The sequence below is a fragment of the Schistocerca gregaria genome, chromosome 2 (assembly GCF_023897955.1).
Source record: "Schistocerca gregaria isolate iqSchGreg1 chromosome 2, iqSchGreg1.2, whole genome shotgun sequence".
NCBI lineage: Eukaryota > Metazoa > Arthropoda > Insecta > Orthoptera > Acrididae > Schistocerca > Schistocerca gregaria.
This window is the reverse complement of record NC_064921.1, coordinates 421,056,422-421,075,944: the sequence shown is the minus strand read 5'-3', so window position 1 is coordinate 421,075,944 and position 19,523 is coordinate 421,056,422.

Here is a 19,523-nt window from a genome sequence, read left to right as displayed (position 1 = left end):
GCAAAACTGTTGGAGAACGTTAACGTTAACAAAATTAGTGTGTACCGTGGAAACAGCAGGAGCAGAGGTGCCGGGAGGTGGCGCTGTCTAGCAAATATTAGGCGACATAATGGGGAGCAGGTGCAGAATTATCGACCGTATTCTCCGGTGCGAGAGGATGGTGTTGCGCCATGGCGGCAGGAAATGGGGGTAAACGTAAGAAATGGGACAGAATCATAGAACCCTTTAAACTAAATTCCGTCTGTGAAAGGACTAGCGTTTACAAGACAGGAAGTAGGAATTTCAACCCGCTGGGAAAATCCTTTGTATGTGTTAGCACTTAACAGTTAGGGATTATAAGTGAGGAACAGAAGAAGATAGTAATAACATATGAAATGAGCTACATAAAATTCTGTACATTTAATAGAGGGTGTGTGGATCTCAGGACAGAGATGAACAAAATAGGCACTGTACGGCAGACGATATGGGTGATATATTAGCAGAAAATGTGACAGAATTTGATTGCCAGAAAGTCTTTAGCTACAAAGTAGAAGTCATGTTCTGGGGAGGGAGAAAGTACAGAAGCTGCAGAATTACGGGAGATTAGTGATGTCAGTGCAGAAGAAATACTAGCGTCTATAAATGACGACATTTGTGAGGCTATAACGGAGAGGCAGAAAATGGCGACCAAAACGGGGGCAGTCAATTAACTGTGGAAAATAGAAAGAGACAGAGAGAGAGAGAGAAGGGAGAATGGCGAAACGCAGAGAAAAAAATTGAGCTGTCGTTACTGGACAGAATAGTTAGTATGGGGGAGAAAAGTGATGAAGGGAATTCTGCAAAAATCTGCATAATTTCTGGAAACAGGGAAGTTTTCGATTGAAGGGAGGTTGTGAACGATTTGTGGGAGGAGGTTTTGACACTAGCAATTAGAAGGAAGTTGTTGAGTCAGCCAGTGTTTAGCAGGTAGTCGCTGTGATTTACGTGCAGTGAGTAAAAGTTGTTTAGAATCGTTTCCAAATAGAAATGAACTTGGTTAATGCCAGTACAGATAATTGTAGCTACAGGAAAAGTTAGAAAAACACTGTTAAAACGAAGGTATGTTGTCATTAAAAATAAATGGTGTGCAAGTGCTCCATAACTTCCTTATAATCCGTGATCTGTGCATAAAAATGCTAATTGGCGTAGATTTCTTTAATCAGTACAAAGGGAGAATAAATTTTAATGAAAGTGTAGTAGTTTTTTAAAGAAATGGGTAAGATGTGGTTGTACGATTTCTTCGAGAAAATAATTTAACCAAAGAAGAAGTAGTTAGTATACCAATCAGGTATTGTAGAAGGATGGAAGATTTAGGTGGCTACAATGAGCATGGCGATGATGTGGGGGTGGAACCTCAGGAAATGCAGGTAGTACAAGAAAAAATAGAACAGAAAGTAAAAACAAGGGAAAAGTCAAAAAAGATTTCTGCAGAAAACAAAAAAGCTGATGGACAAATAATGGATCCATTTAGGATTACTGAAAAACCACACCCAAATAAGTATAGATTAGTATACTGGAAATTGTGGAAACCATTGAGGTTAAAAAATGTTATCGATCTGAAAACATACATTAGTTCCGAATTATATGTGAGCTAAGCTTGAAGGCCCTAGAGGGTGTTGCAACCTATGCAGTGCTATGTACATATATGGATATGGTGTCTGTTCTTTCGGACATGTCCGAAAGAACAGACTCCATTGATGACCTGCAGCCATTTAGAACAAAATTATCAAGGGGCGTTGATATCTGCCATGTAAGCAGGAGATCCCGGATTCGAGTCCCGGTCGGGGCACACATTTTCAACTGTCCCCATGGAAATATATCAACGCCTGTTAGCAGCTGAAGGTCTTAACATAATTCTAATTTCGTTCTAAATGGCTGCAGGTCGCCAATGGTGTCTATTCCAGAATGAGATTTTCACTTTGCAGCGGAGTGTGCGCTGATATGAAACTTCCTAGCAGATTAAAACTGTGTGCCGGACCGAGACTCGAACTCGAGACCTTTGCCTTCCGCGGGCAAGTGCTCTACCAATTGAACTACGCATGCACGACTCACACCCCGTTTGGTGTCTGTTATTTCGGACTTTCGGACATGTCCGATATACAAGGTGACAATGTGGATCTGGAGACAGGCGTGTGTGAGATAGTCCCTGCAGTCATGCTCTGCTCTGTGCCCTCGGTGGCTCAGATGGATAGAGAGTCTGCCATGTAAGCAGGAGATCCCTGGTTCGAGTCCCGGTCTAAGCACACATTTTCGCCTGTCCCCGTTGATATACACTCCTGGAAATGGAAAAAAGAACACATTACCACCGGTGTGTCAGACCCACCATACTTGCTTCGGACACTGCGAGAGGGCTGTACAAGCAATGATCACATGCACGGCCCAGCGGACACACCAGGAACCGCGGTGTTGGCCGTCGAATGGCGCTAGCTGCGCAGCATTTGTGCACCGCCGCCGTCAGTGTCAGCCAGTTTGCCGTGGCATACGGAGCTCCATCGCAGTCTTTAACACAGCGTGGACGTGAACCGTATGTCCAGTTGACGGACTTTGAGCGAGGGCGTATAGTGGGCATGCGGGAGGCCGGGTGGACGTACCGCCGAATTGCTCAACACGTGGGGCGTGAGGTCTCCACAGTGCATCGCTGTTGTCGCCAGTGGTCGGCGGAAGGTGCACATGCCCGTCGACATGGGACCGGACCGCAGCGACGCACGGATGCACGCCAAGACCGTGGGATTCTACGCTGTGCCGTAGGGGACCGCACCGCCACTTCCCAGCAAATTAGGGACACTGTTGCTCCTGGGGTATCGGCGAGGACCATTCGCAACCGTCTCCATGAAGCTGGGCTACGGTCCCGCACACCGTTAGGCCGTCTTCCGCTCACGCCCCAACATCGTGCAGCCCGCCTCCGGTGGTGTCGCGACAGGCGTGAATGGAGGGACGAATGGAGACGTGTCGTCTTCAGCGATGAGAGTCGCTTCTGCCTTGGTGCCAATGATGGTCGTATGCGTGTTTGGCGCCGTGCAGGTGAGCGCCACAATCAGGACTGCATACGACCGAGGCACACAGGCCCAAACCCGGCATCATGGTGTGGGGAGCGATCTCCTACACTGGCCGTACACCTCTGGTGATCGTCGAGGGGACACTGAATAGTGCACGGTACATCCAAACCGTCATCGAACCCATCGTTCTACCATTCCTAGACCGGCAAGGGAACTTGCTGTTCCAACAGGACAATGCACGTCCACATGTATCCCGAGCCACCCAACGTGCTCTAGAAGGTGTAAGTCAACTACCCTGGCCAGCAAGATCTCCGGATCTGTCCCCCATTGAGCATGTTTGGGACTGGATGAAGCGTCGTCTCACGCGGTCTGCACGTGCAGCACGAACGCTGGTCCATCTGAGGCGCCAAGTGGAAATGGCATGGCAAGCCGTTCCACAGGACTACATCCAGCATCTCTAAGATCGTCTCCATGGGAGAATAGCAGCCTGCATTGCTGCGAAAGGTGGATATACACTGTACTAGTGCCGACATTGTGCATGCTCTGTTGCCTGTGTCTATGTGCCTGTGGTTCTGTCAGTGTGATCATGTGATGTATCTGACCCCAGGAATGTGTCAATTATGTTTCCCCTTCCTGGGACAATGAATTCACGGTTTTCTTATTTCAATTTCCAGGAATGTATATCAATGCCTGTTAGCAGCTGTAAGTCTTAATATAAATCTAATTATGCAATGCTCGGTGTTTGACAAACACCAGGTGCCCGAGTTGTTGACAATGCCTTTTCAGTTTCTTTTCTTATTGCCAGTCTTCTTCTTCTGTCAATCTGAGCTGAATCTATCATCTTTAATTTTCTTCTCTATCAGTGAAGACAAGGTGTCAGAGAGCCTCTGAAACGCATTATGTTGTCTTACGACAAGAGAAGTTTTATGATGAGAAAAATGGGGCTCAAACTGTAATGGAGTGAAGTGACAACCTAAGTATGTTGACGTAGGAAAGTAATTAAGGTATAAAGGTGATGACGTAAAGAGGAAGTAGAATAAAGTTGCATTGTACTGCTGAAAGCTGACAGTACTGACTGATTTTAGTAATATGAGTGGGTATTCCATGTATGTTGAAATATTAGAAATTTGAAAATTTGTGGTAAGTTCTTATGAGACCAAACTGCTGAGGTCATTGGTCCCTCACCCTACACATTACTTAACCTAATTTAAACTAACTTATGCTACGGATAACACACGCAACCATACCCATACTAGAACCTCTGATGGGGGGAGCCACATGGACTGGGACTAGGTGCCCTAGACCGTGCAGCTACCATGCATAGCCCTATGTGAAAGTGTACAAAGCATTAATGTATCAGTTAAAATAATGACAGATAGGAAGGAATACCCTGATTAAACAATAAACTGGAGGCTGAGTGAAATGTAGGAAAATGATAGTAACTGGACGTGACAAGTGCAGTTAGTATAGGAGATTTTGATGGTGAACACTAAAGTGTAGTGGTCAGGAAAATACGTGTTGAAATGATGAAACGAGATATACAGCGGCTACGTAGTAAACGAAGTTTAACAAATATGAGCCGGCCGCGGTGGTCTAGCGGTTCTAGGCGCGCAGTCCGCAACCGTGCGACTGCTACGGTCGCAGGTTCGAATCCTGCCTCGGGCATGGATGTGTGTGATGTCCTTAGGTTAGTTAGGTTTAAGTAGTTCTAAGTTCTAGGGGACTGATGACCACAGCAGTTGAGTCCCATGGTGCTCAGAGGCATTTGAACCATTTTTTGAACCAATTTTTAACAAATATGACGAAAAATATCCCAGGATAAAACTGAAGAACATTTATTATGTAAGGAATATGAATAAATGTGGATATTATATATATATTGTAAATATTTTTTTTTATTTCTGTTCAATAGTGGTACACAATATGAAGAAGTGATGTAAAGAGACACTGCATAAAACTAGTAACTATATATTATAAAATGTTTGTAATTAATTGCTTTGTGTGAAATGTGTTTTTCACAATTAAATTTTCCACCAGTTGAGTTAAAGAAAAAGTTTAAGTTTCGCTTTCAATAGCAACTTTTTTTTTAATTCATTAAGTCTTCTAAAGGAAATAAATTCTGGAAGAAAATTATCTTTTACATTTAATCTTGCTGATAAAAATAAAATAAATAAACAACACTCTCTTAATTTGCTTTCAAATGAAGTCAAGTTAAACAAAATCTAAAATTTGTAAATAATTTCTTGTAACAATAAGTGATTGTGTTTGAGGAGGTATGTAAAGAAAGTAGTCTTAAACGGAAGTATGGTTTCAGGGACCTTGCTGCATGTAAACCCTGGAAGGACAGATGTGTGGAGAATGGAGGAATGTTACAGACACTACAAATCAAACATACCATAATCAAAAACCAGGGAAATGTAGGTGACGAAAAGATGAAAGAAATATGCTACTGACAAGATAACATACAATTATTAACTGATCACAGTACATTTAAATAAAACAGTGAACAAGTAGTTAACTTCAAATGCTTTTGTGAACATGAATTTAAAGATATTTAACCAGTTATGAAGATATTGAAAATTTGTTTCTGATATATGCATCAGTCTTGTCAAGTAAGAAATGATTTTTCATAAAGAAATTAAAAGACTAGGCCAGGTTAGTCGTAGACTGCCAAGTCTGGAATAAGCAATTTGTAGTTTTACTTTGTAAGAATGAGAATTTGTTGAGATGTCTAAAATTAGAAGCCAGGATCGATAATTTGTATAATTCCAAACGTTTTGAAGAAAAAGGCTTATATTGCTCCTCACTAGAGCCTGTGTATTGGGAATTGGCTATGCATGCACAGTGACAGATGTTCTGAAGTGGGTTCAGCCAGGTACGTGGTTCTAATTTTCATCTACCAGAGTCCAGTAGTGCACAGAGACATTCAAGAAAAAGGTAAGGAAATGTTTTGTGAATTGTTTTGTTTATTTCTTGAAGGCTTCTTTGTTCATTTCTGTATTTATGGATTTGTATATGCTTTTAGTAGTGTGAATCATGCTTGAATGTGGTCTAAATTAAATATTGTTCTACTGATGGACGCTGTACCAACTAGTGTGAGAAAGTTTTTAGTTTGTGTGAATGAAGACGACGGGGAATTTTGTATCATAATATGTTAAGTACGTTTATGGTAAAAGGAAAGCTAATTCGGGTGCAAATGAAAATAATTAGTAACGTAAATTATAAACAAAATATCAGAGTGTTAAATATTTATTTCGGGAAAAAGTACAGTTCGGAATTGTGTTATTTGTTGATTGGTTAGTAATGAAAAGCACGGACTAACGCGGGAAAGTAATGTTTTCTATTGATCTTTAAGAAGAGTGACCAATCAGAACAGATTATTCTTCGCGCGTCTTTTCTCTTGGAGATACAGAATGCCCACAGCATTCTAACGAGTCGTATCCCAGCCTGTCAATGGTACGGTCGTGTGTAGTATGAGCTTCTAAGGGTTTTAAAGTGAAGACGTTTTTACTCCAGTGTGTTATTTAGAAAGTACGGAATTTTTAATTAATTTCTTGTATGAGAAGAGACACTAATTCTGCGAGGTATATTGAGCAGATCGGTGACAAAACTTGAGTGCATTAGACAGCGATAGACTTAATAGTATGCTGAGCAGTTTCATTTAAGAACAATCCTTGATTAGTAGGGTTTGTACATGACTGGGTTAAGACTAGCACGGGCTTGGCAATGAACATGTACAATATCAAGGTTCCGAATATACAACGTTTTGCCTGTATCTCCATTTTTCATCCAAAATTAAGACCTTTTGCCGGTTCTTGGAATAGTTACGTTTAATCAAACCTGGTGTGAGTTGCAGTACGGTACATTACTGCTCGGCTTTCCTACCGGCGATCTGCTGCAACGAGTCCACAGCTAGGTGCAGGTAATGGACGAAAGGAACCGCGCAGCCGCACTGGGTAGAAAGAATTGTGGTCAAAATGCATTTATTCATCTGAGAAAGAAAATAATCGCACTTTGTAATTAAATGAAAAGAATAATTTCAGATTCTGAATGTCACGGCAAATATTACCTAAGTATTGAAATTGATATTGGCGGCCACGAAGGGAAAGAGATGAACGCATTCACATACCTGTGTTGTTGAGCAACGCCGTTGTGAAGATCGTAGTCTACATCTTTACCTCTTCATCCAAAATTTAAAATAATTATAAGCTACCAGAGGTACAGGAACTGGGATCCATGCTATCGTAAATGAGAAAGTCGTATTGTTTCAGAAGCTGCTTTTATTATTTGGCACAATTTCACTAGAAATTACAGAGCACTTCGCCTGTAAGTCTTCTCACCAGGACATGAGAAGAAGGAAAGGTAGCTATTACTAAAACTAATAAACGAAGACCGTAAATCTTCTTTTGTCCATCAGTGTTAAATACTTTTCAAATTAAACTTTGGTATGAGAGTCCAATAATTACCTGTACATTTGTCAATAAGAAGAAATTATTAACTTCCTTTATGGAGAGGTTTGGTGAGAGGTATAACGATGTATGAGCTACCATATAACAATGTGTAAATCAAACAAAAGTAGATATAAACAGTCAATTTGTTAAGTCTGATTCTGACACATGAACATTTACTATTTTGATGTGAGTACAAATGAATAATTACGTGTGAAATATTTCACTATTGTCTTACTTCTACAATGTATGGTTCTCATTTCTCAACTGTCATTACATCAAATATGTAAGTGGACTGCTCCTGTGTTGGCAGCGCTGTGTAGTGCTTTGCATTGGATCTCTGACTGCACTTTCTTTAAGTGATTCTGTGGCTTGTTGGACCCGTTGTTGGAAGTTAATCGCCAGTAGTGTTGAGCTGTTGGAAGTTTGTCGCCAGCAGTGATGGGAGTACTGTTGTGCAGTTGGAGGTGAACGGCCAGCAGTGATGGATGTTAGATGTAACAAGTTAGCATTGATGGAGGATAGAGGTCTGGAGTGTCAGCGTAGGCTAACGATCTGTACATGTTCCAGTTGGACACTGAATATTATTCATGATTATTTACCTTTGTACTAGATGTCAATGACAATTTACGTTTGTGTCTGAACTGGATGTCACATTATCAAGGTAAAAAATACATTATTTTGTTTGCAACAAAATCTTTCCTTTGCTAACAACATGCCTATTAGTAGTTAGTGGCTTTAGTACTTAGAGAATCTTTTATTTAGGTGGCAGAATTGAAGTTCGCTGTATTGCAGTAGTTCGCGTAATGAAGATTTTTGTGACGCAAGTGCTTAATCAAATGTATAGGTTATTGTTAAGATTTCTTTTTAGTCACGGCCATTCTTTTAAATTAATTATTTGAAGTCAGGTTATCCTTTTTTTTAAAAAAGCAGTCAGATTGCGTTGAGCTAGAATATTGTGGGTCAGTGTTGACATGATAAGTATAAATAAAGACAAAGTAGGTTCACCTGCATTCAGTTTCACTCAGCAGTTTAAGTAAAATATTTAATAAATAAGTTTCAAATAGACCATAACAGACCGTGGAATTTGAGCTCGTAATGTGTTTCATGTGCCTAAAAATTGAATATTTTGAGTACTAATGCGATGTATAAGTCAATCGAACTCTTCAGTTTTTTTTGGTGTTAGGAGAGTGGATTAATAAAAAACAGAGAAACGTTAAGGCGGTGGTTTTAATGCTTATAAATGGTCTCCACCCCCCCCCCCCCCCCCAACCACTTCCCCACTTAAATACAAGGCACAGAAGTTTCACACGCTTCATGAAACTGTCGGAAAAAATTTGCCTCGAGATATTGTTCAATTGCTCAATTTGCGCGTCATATTGGGCTGAATGTCGGTTATGTCGCGAAACCGTTCACCCTTCATGACATTTTTCAAGTAACATTCTCATTATCAGGAAAAGTTTCCAGCCACTGGCTGGATCAGTTTTTGGTCCATCCTCTCACCACCTACGTGCATCCACCAGTTTCAGTCCTTTCCTTTTCTCCAAACAATCTCCACCACCCCTTTCAGTAAACTGTCCATCCGTCTTCCACTTTCTAGCCTCAATTGTTGCGTCTTCTTCTGCATTCTAAGTCTTCCTCTTTACATGTTGACCGCCTGAATCCTGATGAATCTGTCCGCTCCGGTACGGTAATTCCAACAGCACATCCATAATCAAAATTTTTGGAACTTCGTTCCAGGAAAAACAGCGGTCCTTATAGTAATACAACTTATTTCAATACACATAGCAGTTATCGCATGTAAGCTGTTTATTTTTATCTTTAGGTGACCTGTTTCGACCTTTTAAGAGATCTTGAGACCTTACATTCCTTGATAAACGTAGGAATCCGTGGCGTGGAGAAGGTACATCTGTGCAGGCGTGAGGACCACTGAACTGCTCTACAAGTAAGGTCTCAAGACGATCTCTTGAAAGATCGAACCCCGTCATTTAAAAATAAAAATGGACAACTTACGATTAAATGCAATCGCGACTGTGTGTCTTGAAATAAGTAATCTCCATGATCGCTTCATTTCTTATATCGTTCATTCTTGTTACTCTCGCTCTGCTGCTGTGGAATTTCAGTTCACATACCCGTACCTTGCTTAAATCTCTTTTATTAATTGTTAATGTTTCAGAAGTATACGGCCTGATATATCTCAGAAACTTTACTAACTGAGCTATACAGGCTATCCAGGCAACAGAAACACGACTGTTCGCTACACGCTTTATTGTTTTCTTTTTCAGTCTTCAATCTTCTGACTAGTGTGATGCGGTCCGCCACATATTCCTCTCCCGTGCCAACCTCTTCATATCAGAGAAGCACTTGCAACCTACGTCCCCAATTATTTTCTGAATGTATTCAAATCTCTGACTTCCTCCATAGTTTTTAACCTCTACAGCTCCCTCTAGTGCCTCGGAAGTCATTCCCTGATGTCTTAAAATATGTCCTATCATCCTGTCCCTTCTTCTTGTCAGTGTTTTACACATATTGTTTTCCTCTCCGGTCCTGCGTAGAACCTCCTCAATCCCTACCTTATCAGTTCAACAAATTTTCAACATTCGTCTGTAGCAACACATCTCAAATGCTTAGATTTCATTCTCTTCCGGTTTTCCCGTAGTCCATGTTTCACTGTCATACAGTGCTGTGCTCCAAACGAACATTGTCAGAAACTTATTCTTCAAATGAAGGCCTATGTTTGATACCAGTAGACTTCTCTTGGCAAGGAATGCCCTTTTTTCCAGTGCTAGTCTGCTTCTGATGTCCTCTTTGCTCCGTCCGACATTGGTTATTTTGCTGCCCTGGTAGCAGTATTCCGTAACTTCATCTACTTCGTGACCATCAGTCCTGGTAAAGTTTTGCGTTGTTCTCATTCTGCTACTTCTCATTACTTTCTGCTTTCTTTGACTTACTCTCAGTCCATATTCTCTGCTCAGTACAGTGTTCATTCCATTGAAAAGTTCACGTAATACTTAAATGAAACATCAAGTTTACTGTTACCAGTGACTGTTTGTTTATCTCCACGGCGCGTTTCAAAGGTTTAAATCTCTATCATCAGGAGGATTTACATTTCATGCTATGAATGTGTGTGTGTCGTGTTACGATTTTTTGGAAGAAGCTTACGGCACTGTCTCCAGTGGTCAGAGGTCTCTTTCACTGTCGTACCAAATCACATGCATACTGTCATATTTTGTAAACAAATATTTGTTTGGAGTGGGAAACTGTTCCTAAAGGGGGAAGAATCAGCAATGATCAACGGAAAGAGGATGAAGAAATCAATGGAAACCTCTGCATTAAAGACACATAATGTGTATTCATATGGCATGTGGCCTGTAGTTGAAAAATTGTCATGATGATCTCTCCATTGGCAAAAGATCTCTCCACTGGCAAAAGATTTCCCCATTCGAATTGAAACACCCCCGTTTAAATTCCTTTACTGGGTTTTGTGTAATTTACCGAAGCCGCCAAACAGTTAATTATTATGATCATATGACCGTGTGCTTAATGGAAGAAAGGCTATCGGCTTTTCTGCTGTGGTTTCGGGAGTATTTCCACCGAGTGCAGCTGTTTTGCAACTGAATAGTGAAATGATTGAAAGTTTGTCTATTATTAAGGACCACAAAGGTTGCGATGTACAAACTGTATTGTATTTTCTACGAACACGTAAATTCTGAGGCAGTTCCTACCTTCGCCTTACACATCGAATTACGGTTATATCTCTTACTGGTTGCTGATTTTAGGTATTTCGTCACACTCAATGATGATGGTTAACATCCACAACAATCCTCACTGCAATCCAGGGTTGTTGCTGGCCGACGCGGTTGACGCGAAACACGAAATTCGGCACTTGTCACTTTCGGTTTCATATCACTCGCGAATCGGTATCGATGAGGGTCCACCCCACGACGATCAGGGGGACGCGCTCACTCGTCATACTCCAGTGCATTTAATCTACCACCATTCTTGCCCGCCTCTCCAGCACTACTTGTCACTCGGCACTCCCCAGTACTACTCTGCACTCAACACTCGTCCCACTGCCTACTGCAGCACTCGACAATCGACTCCTGTCCACTATCGACCTGGGCGTCGGGTACTAGCATCTATGTTCATGGGATCATGGATCCCTTACATAATCTCCGGGAGGGGACTGCAAAGTGGGTGGTAACTATGAGGAAAAGACTGAACAACCAAGGAAAGGAAAATGTCCTATGAACCAGAGAGTGGAATGCCAGTAGTTTGAACGCGGTAGGGAAGCTAGAAAATGTGTAAAGACAAATGCAAATACTCAATCTAGATACAGTAGGGAACAGTGCAGTGAAATGGAAAAGGACAAAGATTTCTGGCGAGATGAGCATATTGTAATACAAACAGCAGCAGAAAATGGTATAACAGGAGTCGGATTCGTTATGAGTAGAAAGGTAGGGCAGAGACTGAATTACAGTGAACTGTTCAGTGATAGGATCGTTCTCATCATAATCGACAGCAAACCATATTGACAACAATATGTCAGGTATAAATGCCGACGTCACAAGCAGAAGATGAAGAAATGGACAAGTATTCGAGGGTGCAAAACGCGTAATTCAGTTCGTAAAATGAGATGAAAACCTATTAGCCATTGGGGATTGGAATCCGGTTGTAGGGGAAGAAGTAGATGAAAGGGTTACGGAAGAATACGGTCTTGGTACTAGGCATGAGAGAGGAGAATAACTAAATCAGTTCTGCAATAAAATTCAGCTAGTAATAGCCACTACTCTGTTGAAGAATCACAACAGGAGAAGGTATACTTGAAAAAGACCGGAAAATACAGGAAAATATTAGTTAGATTACATCATGGCCAGGCAGAGATTTCGAAATCTGATATTGGATTGTATGGAGTATTTTGGAGCAGAAATAGACTCAGGTACAGCAGCAGATATAGACTCACATAACTATTTAGTAATGATGAAGTGTTGGCTAAAGTTTAAGAGACTGCCTCTAGAAAGGGCGTTAACTGAAACTGGAAGGAAAACAGTAGATAAAAGAAGAAAACTGCAAAGAAACCGTGGATAACGGATGAAATACTTCATCTGATCGATGAAAGATGGAAATACAAAAATGTTCAGGGAAATTCAGGAATACAGAAATAGAAGTCCTGTGGAAGGAAATAAATAGGAAGTCCAGGAAAGCTAAGACGAAATGACTACATGAAAAATGTGAAGAAATCCAAAAACAAATGACTTTCGGAAGGACTGATTCAGCATATACATAAAGTCAAAACAACCTTCGGTGAAATTAAAAGCAATGCTGGCAACATTAAGAGTACAATGGGTATACCACTGTTAAATGCAGAGGAGAGAGCGGATATGCGGAAAGGGTATACTGAAAGGCTGTATGTGTTGGGAAATTTATCTTACGTGAGAGAAGAAGTAACGGAAGTCGATTTAGGAGAGCTAGGGGATCCCATATTGGAATTACAATTTAAAGCAGCATTGGAAGACTTAAGATCAAACAAGGCAAAATGAATAGATAACATTGCATCAGAAGTTCTTAAACCATTTGAGGAAGTGGCGGCAAAACAATTTCTTGCATTGGTGTGTAGAATGTATGGTATAGCATCCGATTTTCGGAAAAATATCACCGCATAATTCCAAAGACTGCAAGAGCTGACATCCAAATCACTGACAAGAAAAATATTCAGAAGAACTGGAAAGAAAACTGAGGCGTGTTGGATGACTCTCAGTTTGGATTTAGGAAAGGTGAAGGAACAAGAGAGGCAGTTCTGACATAACTTTTGATAATGGAAGCAAGACTAAAGAAAAATCAAGACACACTCATTGGATATGTCGACCTGGAAAAAGTGTTCGATAACGTCAAGTGGTACAACATGTTCGAAATTCTGAGGAAAGTAGGGGTATGTTGTAGGAAAGACTGGTAATATTCAACATGTACAAGAGCCAAGATGGAGCAATAAGAGTTGCAGGGCATTCCTGGTCGAGATAAGTATGCTAATATCAGACATGGGCCTCAATTTTAGGAAAACATTTCTTAAAAAGTAGGTTTGGAGCAAATTATTGTCTGGCAGTGGAACATGGACTGTGGGATAACTAGAGCAGAAGCGAATAGAAGCATTAGAGACGTGGTGCTGCAGAAGAATGTTGAAAATTAGGTGGACTAATTAGCTAAGGAATGACAAGGTACTGCGCAGGATCAAAGAGGAATGGAACTTATGGAAAGCACTGATACGAAGAAGGATAGGATGATAGGACATCTGAAATGTATCATAGAATCACTTCCATTAGATAATTGGGAAATAGGTTGAAAGTGCTATTCTGAGATGAATTGCTTGTCGCAGGAGAGGAAAAGAAAAGGAGCTGGTAGCGTGTGTGAGGGGAGTGCAGAGAGTCCGATAGATGTTGAGTGATCAGTGTGAAAGACAGGGAGGTGTGACGTACTCCTGTGAGTGTTGTTAGCATCCTACAGAGTTTGAAAGGGATCTCAGAATGGGTCTCTCTGTGTCCGGCTTGTGAATTATTCAGACACGTGGGGCATTCGAATGTGACAGTGCCCCTTTGTTGTACTGAATGAAACGTCAAGGCGGACACACTCGTCTAACCTTCAGAACGGAGTAACATCATTCTGTGCAGCAAGCACATCGCAGACCCTTCACATCCCCGTCTGCCATCCGAGAACAAGTAACGCGCCCGTTCAACCTTCTTTGTGATCCCGTAGCATTAATCACAGAGCAGTAGCAGCCCGACTGGGCTACCGATAACACCACAACAGAAACAGCTACGATTAGAGTGGTGCCTTGAGCGGGAATCATGCCCATGCGAATCATGGTTCTGCACTACCCCGGATGTCCACCGTTGCTGAATGTGGTGGTAAGTTGGGGAGAGACCTTAACCTTCCAGTGTTTTGGAGAGGCACAGCTGTGTCGCACCAGACCTCAGGCTGTGGGGAGCCATCGATTTTCACCTGAAGTAAAGGACGGTAATGGTTGAAGAAACTCTGGCAGCAGAATGGTACGCCAAACACATCCTCAGTCCTCATGAATTACCTCTCATGTAACAACATTTTGGTGCTATTTTTAGCAGGATAATGTCTTCCGTTACACGGCACGTGTCTCTACGAACTGTATGCGTAGTGTTGAGGTACTCCCGTGGCCAGAAGACCCCCTAATCTGTCTTTCATAAAATATGTGTGAGACCAGGTTGGACATAAACTTCCTGACAGTTCCGGCATCCAGGATACGAAGGACTAGTTATAACAGTTTCTGCAATTCCATCTCGCCTCGAGTTGTCATTAATGTCCAGGCGCTTCAGTCCGGAACCACGCGGCTGCTACGGTCACAGGTTCGAATCCTGCCTCGGGCATGGATATGTGTGGTGCCCTTATGTTAGTTAGATTTAAGTAGTTGTAAGTCTAGGTGAGTAGTGATGACCTCAGATGTTCAGTGCTGAGAGCCATTTGAAACATTTTGTCATTAATGGTGTGGAGAGTCCACATCTATAGAGAAGTCTCAGAAACCTGTGGTAGCCAGCCTAAATTATGGCTACTTATAATAGCACAGACCATTAGATGACATATCTAGTTATATGTATAGGAGCTTGGAGATGATGCTAATGATGCACCGAAAATGATAGTCACATAAAATAATTCATAAAATTATGGGAACGTACTTATTTTCTTCACGTTACAACAGTTGTGGGAAGGATTACCCCTCGAGAGTATACAACACCTTTGTGAAATCTTTCTCAACATCATCAGTGCATGCACCAGGCCAGAGGAAGTGCACTTACTGATATGTTGGCTCATGCCACCAAGTTCTTTGTAAATTTGACTCGATTTTGAAATCACTGAAACAACGTAGAATATCTTCTCAAACGATGAAGCTCAATTTCGTTTTCTCCACCCCTTCTGGTTGCTTCACTTTTTTGTCAGTAAGTATACACGATCAGGTACACCGAAAAGCCAAAACATTACAACCACCTGCTTAATAGCTTGTTTGTCCGACTTTGGAGAGAAATACATCACTGATTCTGCGTAACACGATATTTGTGGAGGTCTGTGGCATCAGATATCTACGCACAGTTCTAGTAATTCGCGTAAATAACCGACGGTTGATTTGCGTACGCGGTGATGGCATCCGATAGCGACACAATTGGGTCCCGTAGAAACTACATCAGTCGAATTTGGTCGACGAGACATAAAAATAAATTCACAATAATCATACGCAAACCACTGTATCATGGTTATGACTCGGAGGCACGTACAATTACGCTGCTGAAAGACAACATCGCCGTCAGGGAAGAAATCAAATATAAGGGGTTGCAGGGAGATCGAGTGTCTTAGTTTAGTACCAAAGGTCCCATGCAAGCGCATAAGAATATTCCCATAGGATCTGCTAACAACAGCTTGCGTCTGTGGGGCGCTGCGCGTATCGAGCCGCCTTTCACCTCGCTGACGGCGTTTGTGGAGACGGCCAACGCCTTAGTATAGCAAGAACGTGATTCACCCGAAGAGCCGAAACGTTTCTGTTGATCGACGTTCGAACCCCGTTAGTCCTAAGCCCACTGCAATCTTAATTGACAATGTCGTTGAGTTAACATGTGAACACGTAGGGATGGTCTGCTGTGGAGCTCCATGTGCAACAATGTACGATCAACTGTGTGCTCCGAAACTCTTGTGCGTGCACCAGTATTGCGCTCTTTCGGCAGAGATGCCACAGATCATCATCTATCCTTCTTTACATGACAGACAAGCCTCCGAACCTCATGTTTTGTGACGATTTGTGGACGTCCAACCATTTAGCGCCCAGTGGTAATTTCACTTTCCAGAGATGTTCACGACAGTAGCACGTGAACATTCGATCAGCTTCACTGTTTTCGAGATACTCGTTCACAGGCTTTGCGTAATAATAATCTGCCTTTGTCAAAGTCACTTATCTCATTGTCAAAGCCGGTTATCTCTTGGATTTCCCCATTTGCAGCCTGTATCTTCCTACCGTAATCCCCAACCGTCTCTGCTGCGCCGACAGTTTTCATAGCGCGTCACGTGCCCGAAACGCCACCAGACGATATCCAACCTCGCGGTGGACAGTGGTCATAATGTTTTGGTTTATCAGTGTATGTAACAACGAACTAATACACACTTTATTTTAAACATGGATGGTGTCATAGAATCTTTGTTTACGCAAACGAAGTAGGTATATTTGTGGACACTGTACTGAAAATCTCGTCTGGGCATAAGGAATTACCCTTCTCGTTGTGTGGTTCTTTTTAAGGCCAAGGTGATTCCTCCTTCCATAATTTGAGGCTATCCTCCCTCATAGATGACTTTCTCGTTGGCTGTACATTACAATCAAATATTCTGAAATATCTGACCTAATATAAATGCCAGAAATGCTTCATAAATAAAATGGTATTATTGCTTCATTAAACGCTACTGGTTGCGCCACACGTAGATAACCCTATTCTCCAATACAGGTATGGTTGTATTTACATGAAGCAGTCTCCGTGTTAGAAAAGCATTGCCGTGGGAGGAAAAAGTACGGAGGTAAATGTAAAGTCGTACCTGTTTGACATACTTTACGAATCGCGGCACGTAAGAACTCTCACTTTCTTTGCCACTCTTACACGCAAATTGCTCGTTCGCGTGACTGCTGTGCTCAGTATAAACACACACCCTCATGGGTGAACGACCCACAACCAGCCAGATATTAAACAGCTTTGTTCTGTTCGCGATGTAGATGTTGGACCGCTGGCAGCTGTGCGGATATTTCTTTCTATACGATCTAGGGCTTACACAAAACCTAAACTGTCCACTGAAAGTGGCATTCAAAAGAATTGGAGTGCAGAACCATAGTATACGAATGTTACTGCAAATTTCTCTTTCTGTTTAAACGAAAGACTGTGACTGAACAGTACCTAACTATTGCAGTCAAAGACGGCATCAGGTTGACAAAAATCATTGGAAGACAGACATTATTTGCAAAACACAAATTAGCTGTGACAGCTCTACCGTAACAGTGACTCCCATAACTTCATAAAAATTGCGCCGACAAACGGAATTGTGTGTTTATTTTCCTCGGCGGCTATTATAGTACGAAGAAGCCGATTTGTATTTTATAATCCATCGTCACACATGTGTTACATTCTGGAAATACGATCTTGAAAGACAATTTTATTGCATCTGAGATGTGCAGTAGCCACGTCGTTATAAACTCTTCCACACTAGAGAAAGTGGGAACTGTATAGCGTACCGATCCTGTGTATTCCTTCAACCGTATTTTCACAGTCAGTGACAAGTAGTGCACTCACCTATCAATACGACAATTGTTCTGGAACTGGTCCGAAACAGTGAAATGTCATTGTGGTGTATTGTAGCGACTAGATTAGTTCAACACACACATGCATACATACACACACACACACACACACACACACACACACACACACACACACACGCACGCACACACTCACACACACACACAAATTATTACTGAATTCATCTTGAACGTGGTAACTATTTAATTTTGGTAGCAGTTATTGTCCACACGGAAGAACCACAGTGGATATTGTCACTGACACTTCCGACTTGGCCAGCACACAGTACAGAATCATTGTTTCACATCAGAGTTCAAATTCAAATGGCTCTGAGCTCTATGCGACTTAACTTCTGAGGTCATCAGTCGCCTAGAACTTAGAACTAATTAAACCTAACTAGCCTGAGGACATCACACACATCCTTGCCCGAGGCAGGATTCGAACCTGCGACCGTAGCGCACATCAGAGTATATGATCCGTAACATCGTATAACTTTCAGCCGGTTCTGCGGTCATACGAAGCTGTCGTCGTTAGCACTGATTAGAAGTGGTCGCTAAGTACATGGAGACTGAGCTGAGCGCTCGGACATAAATAACTTTCCGGCTGCAGCGGCATAAGAAAACACTTGGGGGCGCGTCTACGCCGACGTCTCTGATTCATTGTCCGTCTGGCAGCACTGTTTTTACTTGTGGCGCTGTCATGAGGCGCCAGTTTTTGTTCTCGATCTCGTTGTGCGGGCGACATTACAGTCACAACTACAGAATCTGATGTTGTGTAAGGGACATCACTACAAAACTAGCACCAGAGAAAATACACAGTGATTACATTACGTAGCAAATGTGTCTTGTCTTTGGTGCTAGTTTTGCACAGTGAGATATAGTGTACTCTCTTATCAATACGACAAATATCCTTAAAGTGGGCTAAAACAGTCACTGTATATCATACACCTCGGATAACGACTAAGAGAGCACTAAAAAGCACATGTCCATAAAGAGCGCACTAAACATGGGAACTGGTGCCACAGATGACAGGCTAGTAAAAGTACACTAATTCGTAACGTGTGCGTTTTCTACTCGGTATTCGAGTTGTGGAATAGCGCTATGGTAAGGCGAACAGATCTGGATGTCATTATGTTTTTACACTCCTGGAAATGGAAAAAAGAACACATTGACACCGGTGTGTCAGACCCACCATACTTGCTCCGGACACTGCGAGAGGGCTGTACAAGCAATGATCACACGCACGGCACAGCGGACACAACAGGAACCGCGGTGTTGGCCGTCGAATGGCGCTAGCTGCGCAGCATTTGTGCACCGCCGCCGTCAGTGTCAGCCAGTTTGCCGTGGCATACGGAGCTCCATCGCAGTCTTTAACACTGGTAGCATGCCGCTACAGCGTGGACGTGAACCGTATGTGTAGTTGACGGACTTTGAGCGAGGGCGTATAGTGGGCATGCGGGAGGCCGGGTGGACGTACCGCCGAATTGCTCAACACGTGGGGCGTGGGGTCTCCACAGTACATCGATGTTGTCGCCAGTGGTCGGCGGAAGGTGCACGTGCCCGTCGACCTGGGACCGGACCGCAGCGACGCACGGATGCACGCCAAGACCGTAGGATCCTACGCAGTGCCGTAGGGGACCGCACCGCCACTTCCCAGCAAATTAGGGACATTGTTGCTCCTGGGGTATGGGCGAGGACCATTCCCAACCGTCTCCATGA